General features: G+C 40.6%; 1 pseudogene; it reads right to left on the bottom strand.

Moving 5' to 3' along the window:
* Positions 1-723: 723 nt before the first annotated feature.
* Positions 724-1,514, bottom strand: LOC136375852 (cleavage and polyadenylation specificity factor subunit 7 pseudogene; annotated as a pseudogene).
* Between the last annotated feature and the right edge of the window lie 11,909 nt (positions 1,515-13,423).

Genomic DNA, 13,423 nt, shown 5'->3' with positions numbered 1-13,423 from the left:
ACACACACACAAAATGAACAACATAAATTTTTATAAATGTGAACATCTTAGTAACTACTATCCAGGTCAGAAAAATATATAAAACTTTGCTTTCCATTTCTGAAGCCCTTCCCCCAAAAATATTTTAAAAATTAAACTAAAAAGAAAAAAGAAGCCCTGGCTTGGTAGCTCAGTTAGAGCATTGTCCTCATATACCAAGGTTGCGGGTTCAATCCCCAGTCAAGGCACATACAAGAATCAACCAGTGAATCCATGAATAAGTGGAACAACAAAGCAATGTTTCTGTTTCTCTCTTTCTCCCTTCCTCTCTCTCTCAAATCAATTTTTTAAAAAAGCCCTTCCCATGATGAACACCTTCTTCCCCAATTATTTTGGTAGTAATTACTGCTTTGCAAATAGCTTATCATCCAATTGTGATAAAATGTCCCTGACCATTGTATTAATACATTAGTCTTGCCTATTTAAAAATAAATGCATATTTTAAATTTTAACCTAATTATCCCTTTTCCTTCCATTCTGTCTGATAGGTTCTTTCCATGGGTAAATAGGATGTGTGAGATTGGGAGGGATGCTGGGAAATCTTCGGTCCTGTGAGCAGAGGGCGTTCCCTGGGTGTCTAAAGGGGGTGATGGGTTTGGAGGAAGGGAGAGCGGCCTCTGCCTTTTAGTCTTGATAAAGGTGTAGTGATGCGAGTCCAGGAAAAAACATTTGCTTCCAACCAGATTACATTCTCAGTAGTGCGGGTCCCCACTCTCTGTTCTGCTATCTGTCATGCTCTCGGTTCCTTTCTCGGGAATAATTATCATGCTGATCTTCATTGTGAAGCGGGTCCCAGTGCATCCTGCTGCTGTCCTGACCGGCTGGGTGGCCTCTCCTGGGTCAGATGCCTTTTCTGACAGAGCTCCTGCTGGCACCCATACGACTTGGCTTCACTGCCATGAAGACAGCTTTTAAAAGAGAAGAGGACACAGCAACACGCAGCACTGACAGCCTGAGATTGTTTGATAACAGGAGTGGTCGTGAGCAGCATCTCAATAGAGCCACTGTCATCTGCAGTACTAGCTTCAGATACTGCTTTGGAGACAGAATTGCTGGAAACTGCTTCGTCTCACTCGATGATCTCTTCAAATTAATTTTCACTCCTGTAGAGGGTGGAATGTCCAAATCTTGGCTACCATGGTGGTTCGAGGGTTCAAAGGTCTTCAAGTAAATATCTGGTGGAGGCACCGTGGTAGCATTTGCTGGGGAAAAGAAGGCTGGATTGAGATGAGGAGCAGGTGATACGGCCCGGGGGTGGTGCAGCTGAATGAGGAGGGAAGGGAGGAGCCATGAGATAGATGCCACTAGTAGATGCCAGAAGGAGAAGGAGGGACCCTGAAGCTTAAGCAGAGAAGTGGTGGGGATGGAGGTGGGGCTGGGGGAGACCCATCAGATGAAGGGTTGAAGGAAAGCCGCTGAAGTAGGTACATGGTTCTCACAAGGTGTGGCTCATCCGTGAGCAGGATCACTAACATCTGGTCCTCTGGAGCTATTCCCACACTTGAGGCTCAAACACACCATGTCTCTGAGCCTGTGCCTCAAACAGTGATAGGTTCTTCGAGGTGGCTGGTCTCCTGTCTACTTTTTCTCTTCTAAGAACTTTTGCTGGCAGGAATTCCAACAATCTGCGGACAGAATTTTCAGAGGCTACCACCTCCTCAGCATACCTGGTCCTGTGCTGCATCCTCTGCGAATTTCAGTTCCACCACCTCACAGACTCCGACCAGGTGAATAGCGTGAGTCAGCTGCTGGTTCCCACACACACTCCCTTACTTGTTGGCACTGCCATTTGCTAAGCCTTTTGCCTCTACTAGTTATTAGCATTCCTGTCTATCCTGTATCTGACTTATTTCTAATCCAGGTAAACCACTAACTGGTTCTATTTTCCCCTTTATTAGGAAAAAAAAAAACTTTCCCAATTTAGATTCCAGATCTTGAAATTGTTCGCTCCCTGGCAGATCCTAAGCCTTGTCACTTCATTTGAAAGCTTCTCGGGCCCCCTTTCCTTCCCGTATTTTCTCCAGGAGGCGCACAGTATCGTGCTGGCTCCAGCCTCCCCACACTCAGAATTCCTCGCAAGCCCCCTTCCCTGATGTCCACGAGAGACCCTCAGCCCTGGCTGGCACTGATGTTCTGATGGTCTGTTTGGATGCTCCTTTGTCCTCAGTAGTGTGGTTTTTTCAATCAGAAATTCCATAACATCAAAATAGTGTCTTTGTAATCCAGTTCCTAACACAAGGTCATGCACAGAGAAAAACTTACCATAGTCTTTGTATGAAGATGGAGCCAGATGAAAATCCAGGGAATACAAATAAAAACTTTTTAATGTGACATTTTTAATACCTAACAAGTGAACAGCATTTTGCCTTGGGTTAATATTAAAAGCTTCAGTGAGCAGGTTCACATAGCTATAATATACATGTACTTCTTAATACTTAGAAGCCAAAAGTAATTTTAAAACATATAGACAACAATAAATAATATGAGTTAGACAGAGGGGAGTCACAGGACCAACCATATTTCTATATAATGTCAAGTGCTCTGTATGGTATAAAGCAGTGGTCCCCAACCCCCGGGCCGTGGACCGGTACCAGTCGTGAGCCATTTGGTACCGGTCCGCAGAGAAAGAATAAATAACTTACATTATTTCCATTTTATTTATATTTAAGTCTGAACAATGTTTTATTTTTAAAAAATGACCAGATTCCCTCTGTTACATCCGTCTAAGACTCACTCTTGACGCTTGTCGTGGTCACATGATACATTTATCCATCCCACCCTAAAGGCCGGTCCATGAAAATATTTTCTGACATTAAACCGGTCCGTGGCCCAAAAAAGGTTGGGGACCACTGGTATAATGATAGTGTAGATAGAGTCATATCTTAGGATTCTGTACCAGTGGATTCCTTTGTGTCTACACAGCCCTAAAGGTATAAGATAAATTGTATCACTGGATAGGAGCTAAGTCCACTAAACTAACATGACCAGCTTTTTTACAATGAAAAGGAGGACAAAAATAAATTGAAGAAAACAATATCATAAATAAAAGAAACATTTTATTCATTGCAACAATAATATACTATAACATGAAAATGCATAATAAAAACATTTATAATATTTTATATTGTAATTATGCTTACATGCCTATTAATTTTTAATAATAATTGTAAGAAACAAGTACTCATTTAGTAAAACTAAATATCAAACAAAACCACTAATTTGGAGTGATATTCATGTATATTTATCATTTTCCAATTTAAAAATGTCTGTTTTATGCAACTATTTAGCAAAATGCATTATTAATAGATATGATTTGAGGTTAGATTTTCACTTTAAAACTCGAATTTTGGGAAAATACTTGTAAATAAAATTATACGTATTTGGAAATTATTAAATAGATAATGAATTAATAAAACATGAACTGTGCTTACCTGTTTATGATTGAATATTCACTGAGAAAGAAATAATCGTGAGTCTATAATGTTGTATGTGCTGTGTCATGTTTCAAATACACAAAGCCATTTGCGTGCTCTCTCAAGGTCTCCCGTGTGGAGCGCGTGCACCTCATAATCGCGTCTCGCTGCACTGTACTGATCCTTGACGAATCATCATGTCAAATACAAATATGTCACATCACACGCAATGGGTCGACTCTGCATCAATAGAATATGGACATTTACAGATTAGTCTCCCAATATCAAAAAGGAGGACATGTAGGAGGACACTTTTCAAGGGAGCAAGGAACTTACAAAAGAAGTTTAAGTCCTCCTTTAAGGAGGACAATTGGTCACCTTAATAAACAAATGTTTAAGGAATATTAAACATAAGTAGGATGATAAGGATAATCTAATTCAGCTCCCTGATTTTGTACTTGTGGACACTGACCCCGGCTAGTTAGTGGGACAGTGACAGCTAGGCCTATGCCCTTCTCACACGTTGTGTGTGCATGGGGGGTAAGCCTGTTGGCCCTTCCCAAGCTGCAGGCTGATCAGGAAACCAGGAAAGACTTCGAGGGATCTATATAAGTGAAAAAAAATCCCAAAATGCAGACTCAAGTTTTATGAACAAGGATGTTCAAGATAGGCTGTTTTTAATAGCCAGAGAATTAGAAATTATCTGAATTCCAAGAATAAGGGAATAATAGCTAAGTAAATAAGAGAATAATGGAGTGAAAGGATAATGCACAATAAACTATTGTGCAGCCATTAAAAGTATCCTATAATATAATTAATACCTTGGGGAAAAGCAGGATACTAAATTTATATTTTATTATCTTACTTGTGTGTGTATATGTGTGTGTGTATATATATATATATATATACATATATATAAAAGGATACAGACAAAAGCATACTAAAATGGTAACTATGGTTATCATAGTATCTTTGGGTGCTGGAACTAGTTGGTGGTTTTTATTTTTTTAATAATGTTCTGTACTTTCAATAATGATTTTCCAATAGGAAAATGTTTAAGCAGAAACAAGTAAGATGATCTAAAATAGATCAGTTAATTGAAAACTATAAATTTTACATAAAAGAGAGTTTTTAATATCTCTTTGCATAATAGAGGGTGAGTATCAGAAGAAGCCAGACTTTTTATCATTGCAGTGTGCTTCGGTGGATATTTTTGTCAGCAAAATACTAAGGTGGTAACATCAGAAAATATCAACTGATTTCACAGCTAATTTGTGACTCTGACAAGAAAACTTTTAAATTTGTTTTTTTTTCACTCTAGGTCCAGCACTGTTTTTCCCATTATTTAAAATTCATTCATAAACCACAGGTTACCTTGATTTTGCTTTGTCAGATAGTATAAAAATAAGGGTGATTATGAGTTTGGGTCCTGCAAGAAGCAGATGCCAAGATGGGGTTAGATGTGCAAGAGAGGGTAACAATAGTGAAGGATAAAGAGGAAGAGATCAGGAGTCAGTAGAAAGAGCCTCAGAGGTAAACAAAGATCTGACCCCTTGGAAGCATAGAGGGAAGGAAGGCAGGGTAGTAATAATCTCAGACTGCAGTGCAGTTAAAAGAGGTTCAGCCAAGGCAATGGGGAGTCCTCGAGCCACGTTACCCATTGAAGGACTCTCATGCTGCACAGCAATAGGACCACACTTGTGCCTGTAGTATGCTCAGTCACTGACAGGGAGCACCCTGTGGGAACTGTGACCTTGGTGTGAATGTGGTGGTACACTCAGAGGGGCAGCTACCAGGAAGGACCTTAGTCTGTTATGCTCATCACAGCAGATTTCTGAGCAGCACAAGTTCAGGGCTGCTACAGTCATTAAGATGCACATTATAAGACAATGGATAGATGAATGGTTCCCTAAGCCTTTGAAACTCAGAATGAGTGACCTTGACATTTTCTTGAAGTTCATCATAACAGGTAGTTGTGCCAAGCGGCAATGCCTAAAGCAACTTGGAGAGAAGCACACTTGAATTTGTGGGCTGCTAATGCATATCACTTTCTAATTGCCTCACAGATATAGAAATAGTTATTGTGTGCCTATTTAACTTCTCTAGATGAACTCTGGCTGGGGACAGGCAGCCTATCTATTCCGCTTTACTTTGGTTTTGTTTTTGCTAATTCTCTATTTCAGGTAAATATAATGAAGATAATAATATATTGTAAACAAGACACCAATTCAGAAATTTTCAGTTTTCCCTTTGGAAGTATTGGCTCAACAGAGACTATAATTACTGAAGAGCAGAAATGTAAAGCTGTCATACTGGAGTGTTTCTTCTGTTTCTCTGAGGCATTTAATCAATTCAGCCAAAGCAATCAGCAAAACCGGTTGCTTATTGTTCTGCATTCCAAATTGCCTAATGACTAACTGGGTTTCTTCAGATTTAATTGACCAGACGTTGAACTGCTGTGATAACATAACCCAGCATGCCCAAGTGGCTCTTAAGGTGGCAAGGCTGCAGAGAATTTACTATAGCTAATATTAATGAGTAAAACTCCTTTCAATTATTTTATACTTGAAGCAAAAACACGATTAAGTTGTAAAATGGTCAAAATAGCCAGGAAGCATGAACAATGTAATAAGTGCTTATTAATTTTTAAAATTACCTTGCTATAACTGAGGGACGACTATTTTAAATCCTTGTCTCTAGGATTTTTGTCAGTGTGCCGTGGAGTATCCAGGGTAAAACAAAACGTCTATGCCCTACTCATGGTATGAATTCAATAACTATATATTTTCTCTTAGTTTCACGTTATTGTGCTAAGAACATTTAGCATAAGATCTACCCTTTTAATAAAATTTAAAGTGCATGATACATTATTGTTGACTAAAGCTTATTCATCTTGCTTAACTGAGACTATATCCGTGTTGATTAGCAACTCCCTATTTCTCCTCCCCAGTCCCTGGAAACCACCATTTTACTCTTTGATTCTATAAATTTGACTATTTTAGATACTTAATGTAAGTAGAGTCATGCAGTATTTGTCATCTGTGATTGGCTTATGTCACTTAGCATAATATCTTCAACATTCCTAGATATTGTCCCATGTTGCACAATTTCATTGTTTTTTAAGGTTGTATAATGTTCCATTTTATGTATATTACACATTTTCTTTAGTCTTTCATCTGTTAACAGCCGTTTAGATTGTTTCCACATATTGGCTCTTGTGAATAGTCCTGCAATGAACATGGACGTGCTCTACATCCTGATTTCATTTTTTTTTTTTTTTTTAGCGAAAGAGACAAAGAAGAACAGATAGGGACAGACAGACAGGAAGAGAGATGAGAAGCATCAGTTCTTTGTTGTGTCACTTAAGTTGTTCACTGATTGCTTTCTCATATGTGCCTTGACTGGGGGGCCTCAGCTGAGCCAGTGACCCTTTGCTCAAGCCAGTAGACCTTGGACACAAGCTAATGACCTTGGGCTTCAAGCCAGCAACCTTTGGGCTCAAGCCAGCAACCATGGGCTCATGTCTATGATCCCTCGCTCAAGCCAGAGACACTGCGCTCAAGCTGGTGAGCCTGTGCTCAAGCTGGATGACCCCACACTCAAGCTAGTGACTTCAGGGTTTCAAACCTGGGTCCTCTGTGTCCCAGGCTGATGCTCTATCCACTGTGCCACTGCCTGGTCAGACCTCATTTCAATTCTTTTGGATAAATTCTTAGAAGTAATATGGCTGGATTATATGGCAATTTATTTTTAATTTTTTGAGTTATCTTCATACTACTTTCCTTTTTTTTTTTTTTTCATTTTTCCGAAGCTGGAAACGGGGAGGCAGTCAGACAGACTCCTGCATGTGCCTGACCGGGATCCACCCGGCACGCCCACCAGGGGGCGATGCTTTGCCCCTCTGGGGCGTCGCTCTGTTGTGTCCAGAGCCATTCTAGCGCCTGAGGCAGAAGCCACAGAGCCATCCCCAGCGCCCGGGCCATCTTTGCTCCAATGGAGCCTCGCTGCGGGAGGGGAAGAGAGAGACAGAGAGGAAGGAGACGAGGAGGGGTGGAGAAACAAATGGGCGCCTCTCCTGTGTGCCCTGGCTGGGAATCGAACCCAGGACTCCTGCACGCTGGGCCTACGCTCTACCACTGAGCCAACTGGCCAGGGCCTACTATTTTCTATAGTGGCTGCACCATTTTATATTTCCACCAAGAGTGCACAAGGTTTCAAATTTCTCCACATCCTTGCCACCACTTGTTGTCTTTCATTATTTTATTTATTTATTTATTTATTTATTTATTTATTTATTTATTTATTCATATTAAGTGAAAGGTGGGGAGGCAGAGAGACAGACTCCCACATGCACCCCAATTGGGATTCACCCAGCAAGCCCCTTATGGGACTATGCTCTGCCCATCTGGGGTCACTGCTCTATTAGTTGGCAACTGAGCTATTTTAGCACCTGAGGTGAGGCCATGGAGCTATCCTCAGTGCCCTGGGCCAACTTGCTCAAATCATTTCAGCCATGGCTGCAGGGGGGGGGGGGGGAAGAGTGAGAGAGAAGGAGGAGTGGTGGAAAAGCAGATGGCTGCTTTTTCTGTGTGCCTTGACCTGGAATCAAATCCGAGACTTCTACACACTGGGTCAACACTCTACTGCTGAGCCAACTGGCCATGGCTTGTTATTTTGATGATACCATCTTGACGGATGTGAGGTGCTATCTCACTGTGGTTTTGGTTGCATTTCCCTGTTAATTATTGACATTAAACATTTTTTCATATACTATTTGACCATTTGTGTCTTCTTTGGAGAAATATCTATTCAAGTTTTTAGCCCATTTTTTTTTTTTTTCATTTTTCTGAAGCTGGAAACGGGGAGAGACAGTCAGACAGACTCCCGCATGCGCCCAACCGGGATCCACCCGGCACGCCCACCAGGGGCGGTGCTCTGCCCCCCAAGGGGCGATGCTCTGCCCATCCTGGGCGTCGCCATATTGCGACCAGAGCCACTCTAGCGCCTGAGGCAGAGGCCACAGAGCCATCCCCAGCGCCCGGGCCATCCTTGCTCCAATGGAGCCCTGGCTGCGGGAGGGGAAGAGAGAGACAGAGAGGGAAGCGTGGCGGAGGGGTGGAGAAGCAAATGGGCGCTTCTCCTGTGTGCCCTGGCCGGGAATCGAACCCGGGTCCTCTGCACGCTAGGCCGATGCTCTACCGCTGAGCCAACTGGCCAGGGCAGCCCATTTTTAAAATTGGGGTATTCAGGTTTTTTTGTTTGGTTTTGTTTCTTGTTTTGTTTTGCTATTGAGTTATAGTGGTTCCTTATATATTTTGGAGATGACCCGTTATTAGATATATGGTTTGTATAATAAATATTTTCTTCCATTCTATACATTACCTTTCACTCTGTTGATTGTTTCCTTTGCTGGGCAGAAGCTTTTCAGTTGTCCCACTTGATTATTTTTGTTTTGGTTGCCTGTGCCTTTGGTGTCATATCCATGAAATAATTGCATAAACCAATATGATAAAGTCCCCCCTCATGGTTTCTCCTAGGACTTTTATAGTTTCAGATCTTATATTAAAATCTTTATTCCATTTGAGTTGATTTTTGTGTGGTGTAAGATAAGAGCCCAATTTCATTCTTTTGGATATGGACATTTAGTTTTCCCAACACCATTTGTTGAAAAGCCTATCTTTTTGCCATTGTATATTCTTGACATTCTTGTTGAAGTTCAGTTGACCATATATGCATAGATTTGTTTCTGGGCCCTCTATTTTGTTCCATTGATCTATATTCTGCCTTTATGCTAGTATGAATTGTTTTGATTATGGGAGGCTTGAATTTATATTTTGAAATCAGGAAGTATGATGGCTATGGCTTTCTGCTTTCTCAAGATTTGGCTATTTATGGCTTTTTGTGGTTCTTTGTGAATTGTTTTTTTCTATTTCTGTAAAAAAAATACCAATGAGATTTTGATAGAAATTGCGATGAATATGTAGATTGCTTTGAATAGCATGGACATTTTAACAATGTTAAGTCTTCCAACCCATGGATACAGGCTGTCTCAGCATTTTTGTCTTTTCATTTCTTTCTCAGTGCCTCTGTAGTTTTGGTATACAAATTTTTTACCTCCTTGGTCAAATTTCTTCATAAATGTTTTATTCTTTCTGGTGCTGTTATAAAAAAGAGTTTTCTTTGTTTCCTTTTCAGATTTTTTTGTTAGTGTACAGAAGCACAACTGTATTTTGTATATTAATTTTATATCCTGCCACTTTACTGAATTAGTTTATTAGTTATAATAGTTTTCATGTGGAGTCTTTAGGGCTTTTTATAAATAAGATCTGGTCATTTGCAAAAGGGACAATTTTACTTCTTTCTTTCTGATTTGGGTGTCTTTTTTTTCCTTGCCTAATAGCTCTGGCTAGGACTTCCAGTACTACATTGAATAGAAGTGTCAAAAATGTGCATCCTTACCTCATTCCTGATCTTAGAGGAAAAGCTTTCAGTTTTTCACCATGGATGATGTTAGCTGTGGGCTTTTCATATTTGGCCTTTATTTCAATGACTGCTTGATTTGATTTGTGTTATTCCAGAAAGAGAAAGAAAAACAGATTATTTTAGTCTGTGATTCATTCTAAAAGTGTGGCTCCAGGACCAGCATGTATCCCGGAACTTGTTAGAAATGCAAATCTTCCAGGGCCATCCCAGACCTACTGAAGCTAAAACTTTGGGAATGGGGCCAGCAATATGTTTTCCAACAAACCATCTGGGCGATTCCAATACATGCTAGGAGGAAGTCAGGCTAGGAGGAAGTCAGGCTAGCGCCATTTCTTCTAGTGTATTCTTGGGAAAAGTATTCTCAGGCATATTAAAAGATGTAACATGACATAGGGGTTCCTTATTTGCATAAGTTTAGGAGATTACAGGCTAAAAAGTTAAGTAGAGTCCATGGACCATGCCCCTTCACAGAAGTCCCATACAGGTCGCTTCTCCTGATCTGTCACTATATGCAGTCACCTGCTTACACCCACAAATAGCACATCCCACATTCTTTCTCCCAGGAGCCTACTTTCCCACCTGTCTCAGTCATTCAGAAAGAGAGAGAGTTAGTTCTCCTGTTCCCAGTCCAAAGCCCACCTTCTTTTTTCCACTCAGTCTGACTGACAGGTTAAAAACTCAGTGTGGTCTGATACCCAACCCCTTTTACTACAAGGCAATCCTAGTAATTAATAGACAACATACTAACCAAAGTCTAGGTTATTTAGTCTTTAATAACTACACTTTTGGGATATATGCATTATAGTTCAAAAATATATTTAGAAAAAGGACATTTTTCTGCAAGGACACAGCCTGGCTAACAACATATCCAATTCCTATTTCTAAAATGAATGAAAACATCTGGATCTGAGGCATCTATATTTGTGTTAACTCAGTGGCTCAGCGATTTCCCAAAAGTAATGTGGAGTTATTGGCTTTACGTATATCTGCAATGCAAACCCTAACAAGAGCTTGTCCACAGAGTAGATTCCAATTTCCATTTTAACATACAGAAATTAGTTATGGACTCTCAGATAGCAGTTTTTCAGTTTCAGCAACTTAAAAAATTCAGACTCTACTTCCAGCAACAGAAAGAAACTGCAGGCCCTGGCCAGTTGGCTCAGTGGTAGAGTATCGGCCTGGCGTGCAGGAGTCCCAGGTTCGATTCCCAGCCAGGGCACACAGGAGAGGCACCCATCTGCTTCTCCACTCCTCCCTCTCTCCTTCCTCCCTGTCTCTCTCTTCCCCTCCCACAGCCAAGGCTCCATTGGAGCAAGGTTGGCCCGGGTGCTGAGGATGGCTCTGTGGCCTCTGCCTCAGGTGCTAGAATGGCTCTGGTTGCAACAGAGCAATGCCCCAGATGGGCAGAGCATCGCCCCCTGGTGGGCATGCTGGGTGGATCCCAGTCGGGCGCATGCAGGAGTCTGCCTGACTGCCTCCTGTTTCCAGCTTTGGAAAAATACAAACAAACAAACAAAAAAGAAACTGCAGGTAACTTAAATATACTGATTTGTCTCCAATATAGGGGCTACTTAACAAGACTTAGAGAGTCTAAATTACTTTTTCACTTATGAAAAAATTAATATACTTCAATACTTTTAAATTTTAATTTGTTTCATCATTGGTTCAAATTGTAGTTAAAGGAGCAGGAGAGTGGCATACAGAAAAAGAGATTATTTCAGCTTCTAAAGAAAACAGTGATGCATTTCTTGTTTGCCTTTGCCCGGTTCAAGATCGATCTCCACACAATGAACTACAAATATCTAATGACCATGTAGGGAGAAGCCTTCCAGAGTCTGTACCCTAAAAAAAGCTGAGAAAATTTAGGTGAGATCGGACATGGAGAATAACTCTAGTATGACTTCAGAATTAAAACTCTTAAAGGGAAACCCCAAATTAAGCCAAGCTGTTTGTGACCAGCCACTGTAATGAGAACAATTCAGTTCTGAAGGAGAAAGGGCATTCATGTAAGGGTTGTTGGCATGGAAAACAATAGATGACGTATCATCCCTTTATATCCTATAATAAGTGTGTGTCATCCCAGCTTTTCCTCTGGTTCCTCTGACTCAGATTCATGCATTGTTAAAAACTTATAAAAATGCATTGAGTGAGAGCACTGCAAAACAAAAATAGAGGTAGTTTTTGATTGCAAGCCAAATAATTTTGGCTTTTCTCCACATTGTGAATGTAAACAAACTGTCAGACAACCAGACATACGAATGGAAAATTATTCATAAAGGGGGATGGTGACTGAGGTTCTCAGAACAGTTATAACAGCAGGGGATGAATTCACTGATGGAGAGTGGTTCCTTCACTTAGTGTCACATCACATTAGCAGATTCTGCATTTCATGTTGTCCACCACTAAACAAAAACTCTTGTGTAAATTATATAGTACAGTAATTAAAACCCAGGTCTTTCTAATGAAAAAAATATTGAGCCGTTCCCATATGTTGCTTGTTTTTTCTCCATGAAAAAAAAAGGAGAGAAAGATGTAGAATCATTGTCCTGAGAGTTTGGAGGTCTTAGAAAATGATCACTGGCAAAGCAGTCACATCTATTAAATAAGAGATGGGGAGCACCAGAAAACTCATTTGGGAATTAGAAGAATGTGAATCTAGGGAGATGAAAACATAGCCGGCTTTTAAATGTGCTAAATAAATATGTTAAAGCTTTTGTTTTGACTGGATGAAGGGTTATAGATTCTAATTAATCCTTAAAGCAAATCAGAAAATCAAAGTTATAGTTGTCACAGAGACTGACAGATGCTTCCCTATATCTATCCTCTCCGTTTTCTTAGTCATAAGATTTGTACTTGGGTACACGGCCTCCTAGTTTGTCTGCACATCCCAGGTTCCCTTATAAGCCAGCTGTAACCTATGACAAACTTCTGATAAAAGGGACATAGGGGAAGTGATATGTGCATCTTCCAGGCTGTGTCCCTAAAGAGAAGGGGCATACCTTTCAGTTTCCCTCCCCCCTCTCCATGGGCTGAAATGTGGACGAGGAGGTAGGTGCAGGTGACACCTTAGTGATGAGGACCAGTAAGATAGACACCTGGGTCCTGACACCATGGTGTTATCAATGCAGCCACTGACTGTTCATATATAATCAGAAAAATAAGTTACTTTGTTTAAGTCATATTGTTCAGATTATTGGTCATAGAAGTTGAATGAATAGTCTATTAATGAAAGATATGTTTGTTAAACAGGAAGGCTATACAACTTAAAATTCTCTACAACAAGGGCCTGCTGCTTGTTTTGTAAGCAAAGTTTTACCGAAACACAGCCAAGTTCATTCATTTATATATTGTCTCTGGCTGCTTCCACGCTGTAACATCAGAAGCAAGGAGTTGTGACAGAAACTGTATGGCCTACAGAGTCTAAAATATTTATTGTCTGGCCCATTGCAGAAAAAAAGCGCCCCTGCTGTAGAGGGAAAGGAAAGGAA

Source organism: Saccopteryx leptura, chromosome 6 (assembly GCF_036850995.1).
Source record: "Saccopteryx leptura isolate mSacLep1 chromosome 6, mSacLep1_pri_phased_curated, whole genome shotgun sequence".
NCBI classification, from domain to species: Eukaryota; Metazoa; Chordata; class Mammalia; order Chiroptera; family Emballonuridae; genus Saccopteryx; species Saccopteryx leptura.
This window is presented reverse-complemented; position numbering and strand designations above follow the sequence as displayed.